Genomic DNA, 14,886 nt, shown 5'->3' with positions numbered 1-14,886 from the left:
AATCAAGGTAGGTAGTAGGGTAGCCAATTTACTTTTTCTGGACACTGTTGATGCTACAATTTAGTACTATATATCTGTATTAGGTAAATTATTGTTTATAATATTATTCGTACAAGATATAGTACTATAACATACTACTCAAATATAGTATCAATAGTTAGATCCATATGTTCCTTTCAAATCAGTGAACCCGAGAAGAAAGTTTTCAAGGTAAGCCTGATGATTCTCCTATCCATTAATAATGATTACTAGTTTACTTAAATTACGTATTAAATGAACAGTATTTAGTGATCAGTGTTTGAAAAAGTGACAAATTTACAAATGTTTTTTTAAACAAATGAGTTCATGTATGGTAAAACTGTGTAAATTGTAAAACACATCTTCAAGAAAATAAACAACTCTTAAAACAGTCGACTTCAATCATTAATTAATATTGTCACGATGGGTTTTTTTTAAAGGTTGAGTCCTTGGAAATTTGAAGTGATTAATTTATTTGTGAAAGATAACAATTTTTGTCTTTGATTTAATGACAAAAAGATTGAGTGATGTCCACATCATTACATTACCCACTCACAAAAAATCAACAATATTTACAACTTCTACAAAATAAACAGATTCTAAATATTTTTTACAGAAGTTTTAAAAATTTTTGGCCTTTCAATCATTTGAATACATAATTATTATTATATTTATTTATTATTATGAACTTATACAGAATTTTTGTTTACATTATAATATAAGGTTATCAAAGAATCTAGCGTCGCATGCTAAATTTAAAACAGTTTCAGATAGAAAAAACTAAAATCGGTTAATTTAATTAAACTAATTTACTATTTAGTATAAGTTATTTATAATATGAGGGTTGCGTCCAAGGGACTGATATACATATATTAAACGTTCAAACAGCTGTTTTTATCATATTGATGATGTTATATGATTGTATTTCAAAAAATTATCTGTAAACTAGATTTTCCAATCTTGAAGTGTCCTTCAGGATTTTTACCCATCACTAACTGGACTGCAGAAAGAGGGTTTTCTGTTAACCCTGTGTCAAGAATGTGAAGAGAAAAACTATTTTACAAGAGAAACTAAATTCTCTAATATTGTTGTGTTGTGAAAACAACTTAACTTTCGGTACAGACTTTTCTGACATTATAAACAAGTTTGCAAAGCTGAAAGCCAGGAAAAAAGCTTTGATTTAAATTTGTTCAATAAATTGTTCTATATTAGAGATCATTAGCTATACTGTGCAAATAAATTGCAAACGTTTTGTAAGAAACGCCAAGCAGCCTTTGTTGTTATTTCCTGTGGCACACATGTACAAAATTAGTAAGTCTAGTGCTTGTAAAAAGCATGGATATTTTCTGTTATATGTATAGACTACCACTTTTGAATTTTATAGACACTACCTAACCTAAATTTTATTGATAACAATAGCTAAGCCAGCTTGGGTTAGGATGAGTTATGCCATTAAATTAGATGAGAATGTGGTGTACGTAGTGTTTATAAAGGAAAAAATCTATAAGCTTATCATGATAAATGAAAAACACAATATTAGCAAGTTACCGTGTTGGAAAATGGTGGACACAAGTTGATAAGTCTGATATTTCAGAAAACTAGCTTACCAATCACAACCAAACTTTAGTCTTCCTCAAAGTAATTTCCATTAGACATAATGCACTTCTTCAAACGAACCTTTCACTTTGAAAAATAAGTTGTAAAATCTACCCTCGGGATTTTACAAGTTCTGCCTTCAATTTCAGGAACAGTTAGATGTCAGTCATTTGTTATGGTTTCATACATGTCTTGTGCAATTTCCTTTTTTTATGAGCAATTTTGGGATGAAATTTACATTCACTCATTTCAAACGTAATTCCTCAGACAGAATTCAGGATCTCATACATCCCAATCTTCCTCCATATCATGCACTGCTAAGCGATTGTCCGGTTTTATCACAAACCTCACACGTTTGATTATTTTGTGGGTTAGCGTTAAGGAAGGTTGACCAGAACGTAGCTAGTAGATCACTTTCAACCAAAACATGGGCATTTTTTAAATGGATGATCCAGTAATTTATGGAAGTTGGAGTCATGCCTTTCCCCTGAAAGGCTTGCTAGATCATTTGACTGGTCTATGCACACATCCTCCTGGGTTTGAACCAAAACGATGCTAATCTTCAAGTTCCATCTTGTTTTTTTAAATCTGATGAAGGCTAGAGAAACTGCAGACTGAACACTGACTAACAACCAATTTATTAAAGGTATGAATGGAAGCTATTCTCAGAGCAAGTAGAAGTATATAAAGATAGTAAATGCTGAATCTGACAACAATAGCGGTTGTAGATAAGGAGTAATCATCGAACATAGGATACTTTCCAAATAGCCCCCATACATGTTACAGTTAATAATAGCAATGTGAATGGTACAGCATCATTTCTAGAAAAGCAAATTCTAGAAATTGAGCTGGGTGTTGTTAGCCTCAAAGCAATCACTAGTTTGGGACGGTGGAGTCACTGTCCAGTACTTGTAGATGGTTCCTTTTGTTACTCCATTCTCCTTGCAAAATAAATATTGTCTTGAGCCCTTTTGTTGCCTTGACATAACATGTGTGGTGTTCCATTCAGCCTTTCATGAGAAGGACCTTGGGCTATGTAACCTCTTGGACTTTTGGTCTGCATGTAGCTTTGTCTTTTACTAAACCCAACGTGATACCCCAGTAGGGTACACTCCTAGCTTGCCTGCCAGTAGAATCTATACTGGGTATAGCAAAAACAAATCTGGGCGACCAAATTTGTCACTGATGCACATGTTCTTCAGTTTTGGATTTCCCAAACTGACAACAGGGTAATAGTGTAGAGAATAATTTGGCGATACTTTATGTACATATTGAGCTTTAAGTAGACAGAAAAAATATATTTGAATTACTTACACTGCTTTGATCTGAGCTGCTAACAAAGGCTGCCTTGATGTATTCCCGCTCGCTGTCACTGATGGAAGGATGGGTGTCCGGGGAATTGGCACCTAAAAATAGCCAGGCCACTGCCCACAACACACCACACAGTCCAGTGCTGTAAAAGATACTGGGCCAACCCCATGGACCTGCAGTCAGATACCCGGCTACGAACAGCGTGACCACGGTACCAAACTGGGTGCCTACACAGAAAACAGTTTAAAAGTTACATTTAGTATTGACAATGTCTCCAGTAGACAGAATTGTATAGCCTGTAAACATTATGATTAATTTCATAGTATATGTACTTTCATAAAATAAGTTCTATAGTTATCCACCAAATATTGGAGGATCAAGAATACTTCATTAGGAAGCTATAAAATGACAATTCACCAGTATGCTATTCAACTTTAATTGTATCCAAAACTCAAAAGTCACAGCTAGTTTAAAAACTTTCTTTCAGGGTGTCACATTTTAAAGAAACTACACACTCTACACTCAATTATACACAGTAGAGAGATATATAGAAGGATATGACTAATAACATTTACAAACACATATAAAATTACATAAAAATACAACATGCAAATAACCAACAAACCAAGGGGAACCAGTATCACAACATTCAGCATAAGCCAAAGAGCAAGCCAAAGTTGAAAAAAGTTCTTTTTTGAAAATATTCCATCAAAATATCCAGAATTTACCAACTAGAATTGAAGCATTAGAAGTGACACTCCAAGAAATTAACCCTGATATAGTTGTCCTTTGAGAACACAAAATGACAAGTATTGAATTAGAACGGCTCAATATTTCTAGATACTATTTAAGATAATTTTTTTCACAAAAGGATTATAGTAGTAGTGGAGTTATCATATTATCAAAGTACAATGTAACGGTTGAAGGATTAAATACACTTTCAATTAATAGTCTTAATACTGAAAAAGAATTTGAATGTTGTCTGGCTGAATGTAAATTGGACTCTTTCCAGTTTGTACTCGCTGGTATCTACCGTTCACCTTGTTCCAATGCAAATAATTTTCTGACAAAATTAAATGCTATCTTATTAAATGTGTAGTATATTTAGTTCTTTTAGATTAGCATTTGACATATGATATCATTCTTTGTATTGATGTACAATCTATAAATAAAGATTATTTTGAATTTTAATACCATCTTAACTAGAGTGTGGCTAGACTACAGATAATTTTATATATGCATATCGTCAGCTGGAATCAATGTTTCTTATGGGAGTCACTCTTTACGCAAGTTTTTTTTTGGTGTTAAAGATTTTTAGCTTTTTAAATCATGAAAATATACCTAAATATACCAACGATTCTTTTTGGTTGCTATAAAACTCATCTGTTAAAATAATTGTTCAAATATGCCAGAGTTTTAGGAAAAGCAAACAACACACTTTTTGACGTGACAACGTCTTAAATTAGGTTGCGGCTCGGAGTCACTCATGAAAAAGTGTAACGCCCGGTAACGTTAAGATGCCCGTCCAGTGGGTCCGCCGCACGGGATCCGCACGGGATAAAGCAGATAACTGTGGGTCCGCCGCACGGGATAAAGCAGATAACTATGTTTATTCGTGAAAATGTGGAGTGCTTAGATTCGTCATTTACAACAACTACAACAATAAAGGTAAATAATTGTACACTGATATTTCATTATCGTAAACTATGATTGATTGATTAATTGTTAGATTGACACAAAAGTTGAGAAACTGAGTTTATAGGTTATGTCATACTATTGACAAATGTCAAATGGGAAATTCCATTTATGTCTATCTATCAGCACAATATCGTGAAAATTTCATTTCTATCTGACGAACAATGAGAGATATTATGATGCATGCGACTACATTGGATTTGGGTGAGCTTTAGCGAATATTTTTATTTGTCTATTGGTAACCATAATGGCAACGAGAAAACAGAAGAATAAATATTACCTTCAACCTCGTTTTATTAAAATAATAAATATATTTAAAACACCTTCCAGTGTTCTAAGATGGAACAATAGGCAAATAACTTTAATGACATATTCACAAAGAACAGTACACTGCAAGAAAGTGTGTAAAGATTACATTTTAGTTAGGTTTATGAATTCGTTTTCTGTTTAGAATGATTTATCTTTTAGTCACTGGGTTAGATTGTGAAGGAAAATCTTGAACATTAAAATAACTATTAAAACTATTCATACTGCTTCCAGCTACGTTTAAGTGTCGATTTAGGAATATATAACTTATGCATTGCTACACCCTCTACAAAAAATCAATTTAAAAATTTTTTTCTGGAAAGTATTAGTTGTCCGTAAATATCTAAAACATTTTAGAATTATTTTGTAAAGTATGTCAATTATACTGTAATAGGCTTATGAAATATTTTCCATATATTTACGATATAACTACAATCTACCAGGATCTCTCTCTAGAAGAGCACTCGCAATAGAAATTGTTTATGATTTTTCCAAATATGTATATTTAAAAAATAATTTTCAAGTAATAAAAAAACAATAAATAAAAATACTATTTTATTTAGAGAGTCTCTCAGTATAGTACACAGCTTTACAGAACAACTCAAGTAAGTCTTAATTCTAAGATCTTATGCTATCGTTAACTTAGCATTCGATCTTTCCTAATAGTCTCTACGTCCTTAAGGTTAAAAAGTGAAACACATTCCAGCGTCTCAAAGTACAAAATGGATGTAAAACAGTAATTAATTAATAAAATGGTTATTTACTTCAAACTAGCTTTTTAATCTTTTAGTGCAACAATACTTAGTACACGACTTACCATTCCTTTGTCGCTTGTTGGTATTTTCTCATTCTTGATGGTGTCTTCAAATGCTGAAAAACACACATAGAATCAAGAACAGTTATTTACTTTTGAGTATTTTATTAATTTGATGCCACTACACAATACCACGTTTTGGACTGAACATGTCTTTTATAATAAAATATTTAAGTTTTTGACGTGACAACGTCTTAAATTAGGTTGCGGCTCGGAGTCACTCATGAAAAAGTGTAACGCCCGGTAACGTTACGATGCCCGTCCAGTGGGTCCGCCGCACGGGATCCGCACGGGATAAAGCAGATAACTGTGGGTCCGCCGCACGGGATAAAGCAGATAACTATGTTTATTCGTGAAAATGTGGAGTGCTTAGATTCGTCATTTACAACAACTACAACAATAAAGGTAAATAATTGTACACTGATATTTCATTATCGTAAACTATGATTGATTGATTAATTGTTAGATTGACACAAAAGTTGAGAAACTGAGTTTATAGGTTATGTCATACTATTGACAAATGTTGATAGTGTTAAGTAAATTATTAGTTTAAATCACTCTGCAATCAATCGTAATTCAGTCGATTGAGAAGAAACAGCGCGTATTGCTAGTCAAACATTTAAAATAACAAATTATAACCTCTAACCTGTCATAACAGTGCGACCAAACAAACGAACTAAACCGACCAATCACCACGCGCGGAGTTAGAATTTAACTGTGTTTAGCAAGAATTTCAAATTCCAATTTTAGTAAATTTTTTATTCAACTTTACCATTTACAATAACAAATTTTAATTAATTTCAAATTATGTACAATGTTTTAGTAAACAAAATATATTTCTATAGTTAAAATTTGTGCAATTCTTATTTTCATTCAATTCCTTGTTCCTATTGTGCAATTTAATAATATTCATATCAATAAATATTCTACCGAGAAAAAGACGTTGTCACGTAAAATCTTCGCCCGTAAAACCGACTTTACAGGCAACCATAATTTTTTTGATCCTGTTTTTTGCTAAAAACTAATGACCAAGTTGTATATATTTTTTTATCTGTAATAAATTTGTCTTTATTCTGTAATTTTATTTGAGTGAGTTTAGTAAGGGCTATACTAAATGTAAAAGATATTAACAAAAAATTAAAACCGTTAACTTTTCAACAGGCAACAATTAGTAATTGTAATTATTATTTCCTTATTCTGTAGCATTTGCTAAAAAATATGTATATTATATTGCACTTTACTTATAATAAAGTGTATAATAATATATAATATATTAATTTTTATTTACTTTCAATACATGCTTGTAAAACTCCTAAAAAGCTTGTAGCACTGCAGTTGAATATAATACAGGGCACCTGTGTACAAATTTTCATTGCGGGCACTTGTTTGGTTTAGTCTCAGGAGTGGCTTTTATACGAGAACGCCCGTCCAACGGTGCATTTAATTTAGACGATAGGACCTCTGACGGCCGACACCACCTTTTTGACGTTGGTATATTAAAGTTTAGCATACAGGGCATCTGTGTACAAATTTTTATTGCGGGCACTTGTTTGGTTTAATCTCAGGAGTGACTTTTATACGAAAACTCCCGTCCAACGGTGCATTTAATTTAGACGATAGCAACTCAGACGGACGACACCACCTTTTTGACGTTGGTATATTAAAGTTCAGCATACAGGGCACCTGTGTACAAATTTTCATTGCGGGCACTTGTTTGGTTAAGTCTCAGGAGTGGCTTTTATACGAGAACGCCCGTCCAACGGTGCATTTAATTAGACGATAGCACCTCTGACGGCCGACATTACCTTTTTGACGTTGGTATATTAAAGTTCAGCATACAGGGCACCTGTATACAAATTTTCATTGCGGGCACTTCTTTGGTTTAGTCTCAGGAGTGGCTTTTATACGAGAACGCCCGTCCAACGGTGCATTTAATTTAGACGATAGGACCTCTGACGGCCGACACCACCCTTTTGACGTTGGTATATTAAAGTTCAGCATACAGGGCACCTGTGTACAAATTTTCATTGCGGGCACTTCTTTGGTTTAGTCTCAGGAGTGGCTTTTATACGAGAACGCCCGTCCAACGGTGCATTTAATTTAGACGATAGGACCTCTGACGGCCGACACCACCATTTTGACGTTGGTATATTAAAGTTCAGCATACAGGGCACCTGTGTACAAATTGTCATTGCGGGCACTTGTTTGGTTAAGTATCAGGAGTGACTTTTATACGAGAACGCCCGTCCAACGGTGCATTTAATTTAGACGATAGCACCTCTGACGGCCGACATTACCTTTTTGACGTTGGTATATTAAAGTTCAGCATACAGGGCACCTGTGTACAAATTTTCATTGCGGACACTTCTTTGGTTTAGTCTCAGGAGTGACTTTTATACGAGAACGCCCGTCCAACGGTGCATTTAATTTAGACGATAGCATCTCTTACGGCCGACACCACCTTTTTGACGTTTTTATATTAAAGTACACCATACAGGGCACCTGTATACAAATTTTCATTGCGGGCACTTCTTTGGTTTAGTCTCAGGAGTGGCTTTTATACGAGAACGCCCGTCCAACGGTGCATTTAATTTAGACGATAGGACCTCTGACGGCCGACACCACCCTTTTGACGTTGGTATATTAAAGTTCAGCATACAGGGCACCTGTGTACAAATTTTCATTGCGGGCACTTCTTTGGTTTAGTCTCAGGAGTGGCTTTTATACGAGAACGCCCGTCCAACGGTGCATTTAATTTAGACGATAGGACCTCTGACGGCCGACACCACCATTTTGACGTTGGTATATTAAAGTTCAGCATACAGGGCACCTGTGTACAAATTGTCATTGCGGGCACTTGTTTGGTTAAGTATCAGGAGTGACTTTTATACGAGAACGCCCGTCCAACGGTGCATTTAATTTAGACGATAGCACCTCTGACGGCCGACATTACCTTTTTGACGTTGGTATATTAAAGTTCAGCATACAGGGCACCTGTGTACAAATTTTCATTGCGGACACTTCTTTGGTTTAGTCTCAGGAGTGACTTTTATACGAGAACGCCCGTCCAACGGTGCATTTAATTTAGACGATAGCATCTCTTACGGCCGACACCACCTTTTTGACGTTTTTATATTAAAGTACACCATACAGGGCACCTGTATACAAAGTTTCATTACGGGCACTTGTTTGGTTTAGTCTCAGGCAGTGGCGGGTTTTTCCATTTGAGCACATGAGCACGTGAGCCCCCTATGGTAAAAATATAATTAAAATACTTTCTTATTGAATCCACAACATAAATAACATTCAGTTAATACGGAGAGTATAAACGAATTTTATTAACAACAATGACGCGTTAAACGCGAAGCGAATCGAGCAGAGACGCGCTGACAGTGCATTGTGCAGTGAGCTGCCTGGCATCTAAGCGGGGATAGGCGAGGGGCATGCGGGGGGAAGCGGTGGGAGGAGGGTCTCATATAACAGCGTGGGTGCACAAGCCAGTAGTGCGCAGCGTTGCCAATCGGGTGGTAATTACCACATTTTGTGGTAATTTAAGGTCTCGGTGGTATTTCAGGTGGTAATTTTGCCCCGGTGGTAAATTGGTGGTAACTTTAAATTAATTAGGGAAAACAACGAACACTGAGAATTCCGCTTTCAGGTAACCTGATTGATTTCCCATTCAACACATTCAATCGATATAATATTACAATATGTATTCAGATTGTTGTTGTTTTAATACTCTATGCTAAGATAGAAATTGACGGTTGGCATAGTTTAGTCTATGATAACAACAACACCAGGGATATTTTAGTCTATGTGTTAGTAATAGTGTTAGTGTTCTTCTTCTCTTGAATTTTGGTTTCTATTTTCTTATTTCTTCTAGTGAAAGTTATTCAGTTGAGATAAGTTGATCAGTTTAATGGATGAAGATTTCATAGCCGTGTGAGTTTGGCTTTAGTTAAGTACGTTTTTTCCAAGATACGTAAGATTTCAAGTTTTTCTTTATCGTGTATTTTAATCCGTGGACCTAGAATAGTAAAGTATGTAGTGAAATTGTGTAGACTGTGGCCAAGGTATAGGCTACAAAAATGTAGCAATATTTTTTTCTTCTCGGACTAGCCCATTATTTTTATTGTGTTCATGTCATAACTGTTAGTAGTGCTTGGCCAATCTTTTCCCCTTGGACCATTATTTTATAGTGCATATAACTTAAGAACGTAGATCTCTTTTTTTGCAATGCTATTTTTCTTCTTGGACTATTATTTTTAGAGTGTAGATGACACTTTTGAGAGCTAGCTTTGCTGCTTTAAGTTCATACAAATCATTTGTTTTGTAAATATGATTAGGGGCCTATAGCTAGGTAACGACCTAGTCCTATTTATGCTTTGTAATATACTACTACTAGCCTATCTGCTCTGCTTCATAATTGTTTTCCCTAAGCTTAACTAAAACATCACCTAACTATAGTTAGTGTTGGGCCTAACTAATTTACATTTTCCATTTACAATCCATCTAACTTTGAACTAGCTTTATTGACATGAATCTCTAATTGGACTAACTTAAGTTACTAAGATGGATAAGTTTATTATTAAAAGGTAGGCCTAAGCCTAAGAAAGATGAAGATGAGAAAAAAGACAAAGATGATGAAAGTAGACAGAGCAAGTCGTTTGTAGAAAGCTCACATGGTGAATCGAGCAAAAAATCTATTTGGCCTAGTTCAATGTCTCTTGCAATCCCAATGGAGTACGAAGACTTAGGAATAGATCCAGATGATCCAGAACCATTAGGTCAAAGCTCTAGTGAGGAGGACCAGGTTAATATTGCTGCTAGTAGCAAGGAAAACTGAGCTTGATACAGACCTAGCCGTACACTCAACTTCAAATTACCACCCAACCAAAAACTGCTGCTAGGCCTAAAATTGTGGTCTAGGTTTTACCCATAACTGCCACCATTAGGCCTAGTAAAAAAGAAAGAAAATTCAATTCAAACTGGTTGAATGACCCCCAGTTCAAAAACTGGCTACAAAAAAAAGTCAAAGAAAGAACCGGACAAGACATGGCATATTGTAGTGTCTGTGATGCAGTCATGGGGGCGCATAAAACAGAGATTGTGCGTCATGGAAAGTCCCTCAAGCACCTAAAATTAATCAAGGAGATAGCCACTAACAAAGACTTAAATAAAAAAAATTGTTCAAAGAACTACAACAGATAAAAGTGTCAACACGAGCAGAATTAAAATTAGCCGGCCTAATTGCAACCAACAACCTGCCCTTTTCGCTGATGGATACATTGATTCCGCTGTGCAAATCGGTCTTTCCGGACTCAGAAATTGCTGCTAAACTGTGTATGAAAACGCACTAAAACAACAACTGTGATTAAAAAAGCCTTAGGTCCCGCATTCATGGAATTGATTTACCAAAAACTAAGGGCACCAGGATCGTTTTTCTCCTTGATCATGGATGAGACAACGGATCAGGCATCGGTTAATCAATGTGCCCTCACAGTTATCTATATTGATGATGTAACTGGAACGCCAAAAACTAATTTATTTGACATGTTTTGAAGTCAAATCTAGCACTGCTGATGAATTATTCACTGGTATGATGAACTCGCTGAAATCAAAAAATATACCCATTGAAAACTTAGTGGGATTTAGTTCTGACACATGTAATGTGATGGTGGGGCAGCATCATTCGGTTTTTTCACTTTTGAAAATAGAAATCCCTCACATTGCATGTGTCAAGTGTTCTTGCCACATGATCCACCCTGGCGGCAAGTTAAAGCATGTATGAAGTTACCAAAGACAGTGGAGGATTTGCTCCGAAATCTTTGGGGCTCACTTCAGCAGAAGTTTTGGGAGACAGTCTGCCTTTGTACAGTTCCAAGAGTTTTTTCAAGAGGAAATCCACAAAATACTATCACCAGCAGTAACAAGATGGCTGTCATTAAAATCTTGCGTTGACAGAGTGATTGAACAATTTCAACCGTTGAAGGCCTACCTGCTGACCGCTTCTGTCGAAGACCGTCAAACACAGTGGATAGCATGTTAGCTGCTATGAACAACCAATTTATCTACTTATACTTGGAGTTTATGTCTTATGTTCTTGGTATGCTAACAGATTTTAATGTAATGTTCACAATCCGAAACACCACTTCTCCATAGATTGCGACCAGAGGTTCACAAGATGCTTCAAGATCTGTGTACAAACTACATGGACTTAAACTACATTAAAAATACACCCATCATGTCCATTGAGCATTCAAACCCCCGTCATTTCCTGCAATTAGAAACAAATATATTTAGGCATTCAGGCAACAGAAACATTTAATGAATTAAAGAAAAATGCAGAAAAGAAAGATATTGAAGTTTTCTTAAAAAGTATTTTAAGCTTCTATGTGGAATTGGTCACACAAATCAAATCTAGATTTGATTTTTCTGATGAAGTTTTTGATGTCCTCAGTGTCTTGGAGCCAAAAAGTGCCCAAACCTTCAAAGTAAGGTCTTTGGCTCATGTCATTAACAGATTTCCCGTTCTGAAGAAAGTTTGTTGATGTCCAAAAACTCGACAATCAGTGGAAAAAGTCATGCTTTGCTAGACTTCAAAGAGCATAAACTTGATGCAAATGAGTCTGCTATGCAATATTGGAAGGCTGTATTCAGTCTAAAGACAGTCGCTGGAGATGCTATGTTTACAGAAATACAAAAAAGTGTTTAACTTACTTTTTATACTGCCATTTTCAAATTCATCTGTCGAACGAATATTCAGTGAACTGAAGCATTGCAAAACCAATGACAGAAACAAATTGAAAAACAGAAACAGTCGTTTTCATTGATGGGGTACAAGGGAAGGAATCCGAAATAGCGGTGGATGTGTTAAATTTGAACCTACCAAGGGAAATGCTCACAAGAAATATATGGCAATAAGAAATTAGGCCTTATTTTTATTATTTGGCTTTTAAAAAAAAACTAAAACTGTGTTAATATAGCCAAATATATTGTGATTCATATTTTGGTCATCAAGTGATATATTGTGAAATAAATTTTGTGTGTATATTATATATATATATATTATATATAAATAAATATTTGAACCTGAGTTATAGAGTAGGCTAAACACATCATGGTAATGCTAGCCTTCTAAGGTTTTAATTTCAAGACTATGTGTGCCTAGCACTTTGCCTGACATTAAAAAATTGTGGTTAACACATTTAAAAAACAGTTGATCTAGTGTAATTTTTTCCATAAAGCTACAAGTTGAGTTAAAGGAAAAAGTGGATTTTTTTAGAACAACACATAACAGTTTCATGTGATTTATCATACAAATTTATTAAACTGTACATCAGTAAACAACCTATTTTGGAGGTAGGATATCATGAAAGAGTGTTGTAAGTATTTTTGCTTAACCTTGCATGTTTGGTTTTGGTAGGCCTTTCCTAAAATAATACTTTGTAGGCCTATAGTATGTTCAAACCTAAAGCCTGTGCTTAGCTGGTTGACAGTGAGAATTTTAGAAGTCATTTACATATTATATTTCCTTTACTCCTTCTTTGAATCACAGCAGGATTGCATGATTAATGTCTGCTTTATCAGTTTACAAGTTTCTATTTAAAAACTTTGGGCATGGATCCAAGCTCATTGAAAGTTAAATTTGTTTTTCTGAAACTAACTTTTTCATGCAAATTGTCTCTGTAAAAAAAGTAAAAAGTTAATTTTTTTACAATATAAGATATGATATTATGCTCTAAAATCAACCATATTCAATGCAATAAAAAATCCTGCTCGTTAAGCCATTTAAGAGTGTCTAACCTAGAAAACCTGGAAAAGTCAGGGAATTTTTATACGTTCAGTTTGGTAGACCACCCTGCATTTACAAATATAGACTGTCATACGATGTCGATAACACACTTTAGTAGCCTAAATATACTTTTAAAAGCAAGGTGGTAATTTGGGCTCATAGGTGGTATTTTTTTCAGGTACTGGTGGGAATTTTCCAAAAGTGGATTGGCAACACTGGTAGTGCGACGGCTAGTCGCAGGTGATGTACATATAACCTCATTTCGTTGCGTCTCTGCTGTGTGAATGTCGTAATGACCGCTGTTTGTGAATATTGTGTCTCTTTTGTGTTGTTTTTTGTTACAGAGATTTGTATGTGAGTGTTTTGTAATATTTTATTATTCATTTGATTATTATGGCAGTGACAGTAACTGAACTTAAAGAACTTAGGTTTTCTAACTTATCTCTGGAAAGAAAGGTTGAAATTAAAGTAAGTGGAAAACCCGACCCCCCAACTTAACATTGTTCACATAACCAAAAGGTAGGAATAGAGACTTTAAGAGGGAATTCAATCAAAACGTATATACCAGAACCCCGTGGATTTGTGGATGTGAACAAAGCAATAGATTTTATTGCTTCCCCTGTTTACTTTTTTCGAAGCAAAGTGGTGAATCTAACTGGGTAAAATATGGGGTTGCTGATCTTTCCCATTTGCAATCAAAAATCAGAAAACATGAATGTTCTCAGTCACACTTAAACTCAGTTTTAGAATTTAATATTTTGGGCAAGTTAGGACATTCGACAGCAGCTAGACTGTGCTTACAGGGAAAATATTAAAAAGCACAACAAACAGGTTACTAAAAATCGTTATGTGCTTTCCAAACTAATTGATTGTATTAATTTTTGTGGGGCGTTTGAGTTAGCACTCAGAGGCCATCGTGAGCAAGATGATTCTTCAAATCCTGGCGTTTTTAGGGGACTAGTAATTTCTCAGCAGAATTTGATGCTTCATTGAAAGAACATCTGGACAATGCAACAGTGTTTAAAGGTACATCTAAAAGTATCCAAAACGAATTGCTTGATTGCATGCTTGCCGTTTGCCAGGACAACATAAAACAAGAGATAAAAACTACTAGGTTTTTATCGTTGATCGCTGATGAAAACTACTGACATTTCATCAACATTTCAATTAGTCATAGTTTTCCGCTATGTCTTGCCTGATGGCCAACCTGTAGAACGATTTGGCAGTTTGTTCAACCCACTGGTCACGATGCTGATTCAATAGCTAGATGTATTAAAAGTGCAATACAAAGTGTTGTAGACGATCCAAGCAAAACTTATATCACAAAGCTATGATGGCGCTAGTGTAATGA

General features: G+C 35.1%; 1 long non-coding RNA gene across 1 annotated transcript; it reads left to right on the top strand.

Annotated features, from left to right (window-relative positions):
* The first annotated feature begins 13,041 nt into the window (after positions 1-13,041).
* Positions 13,042-13,754, top strand: LOC124356883. The gene is made up of 2 exons (XR_006921904.1): positions 13,042-13,125; positions 13,714-13,754. It is a non-coding gene; the product is annotated as an uncharacterized LOC124356883 (long non-coding RNA).
* Positions 13,755-14,886: the final 1,132 nt, after the last annotated feature.

This window comes from Homalodisca vitripennis, chromosome 3, assembly GCF_021130785.1.
Source record: "Homalodisca vitripennis isolate AUS2020 chromosome 3, UT_GWSS_2.1, whole genome shotgun sequence".
Taxonomy (NCBI): domain Eukaryota; kingdom Metazoa; phylum Arthropoda; class Insecta; order Hemiptera; family Cicadellidae; genus Homalodisca; species Homalodisca vitripennis.
The sequence above is the reverse complement of the archived record's forward strand: the minus strand, read 5'-3'. Positions and strand labels throughout refer to the sequence as shown.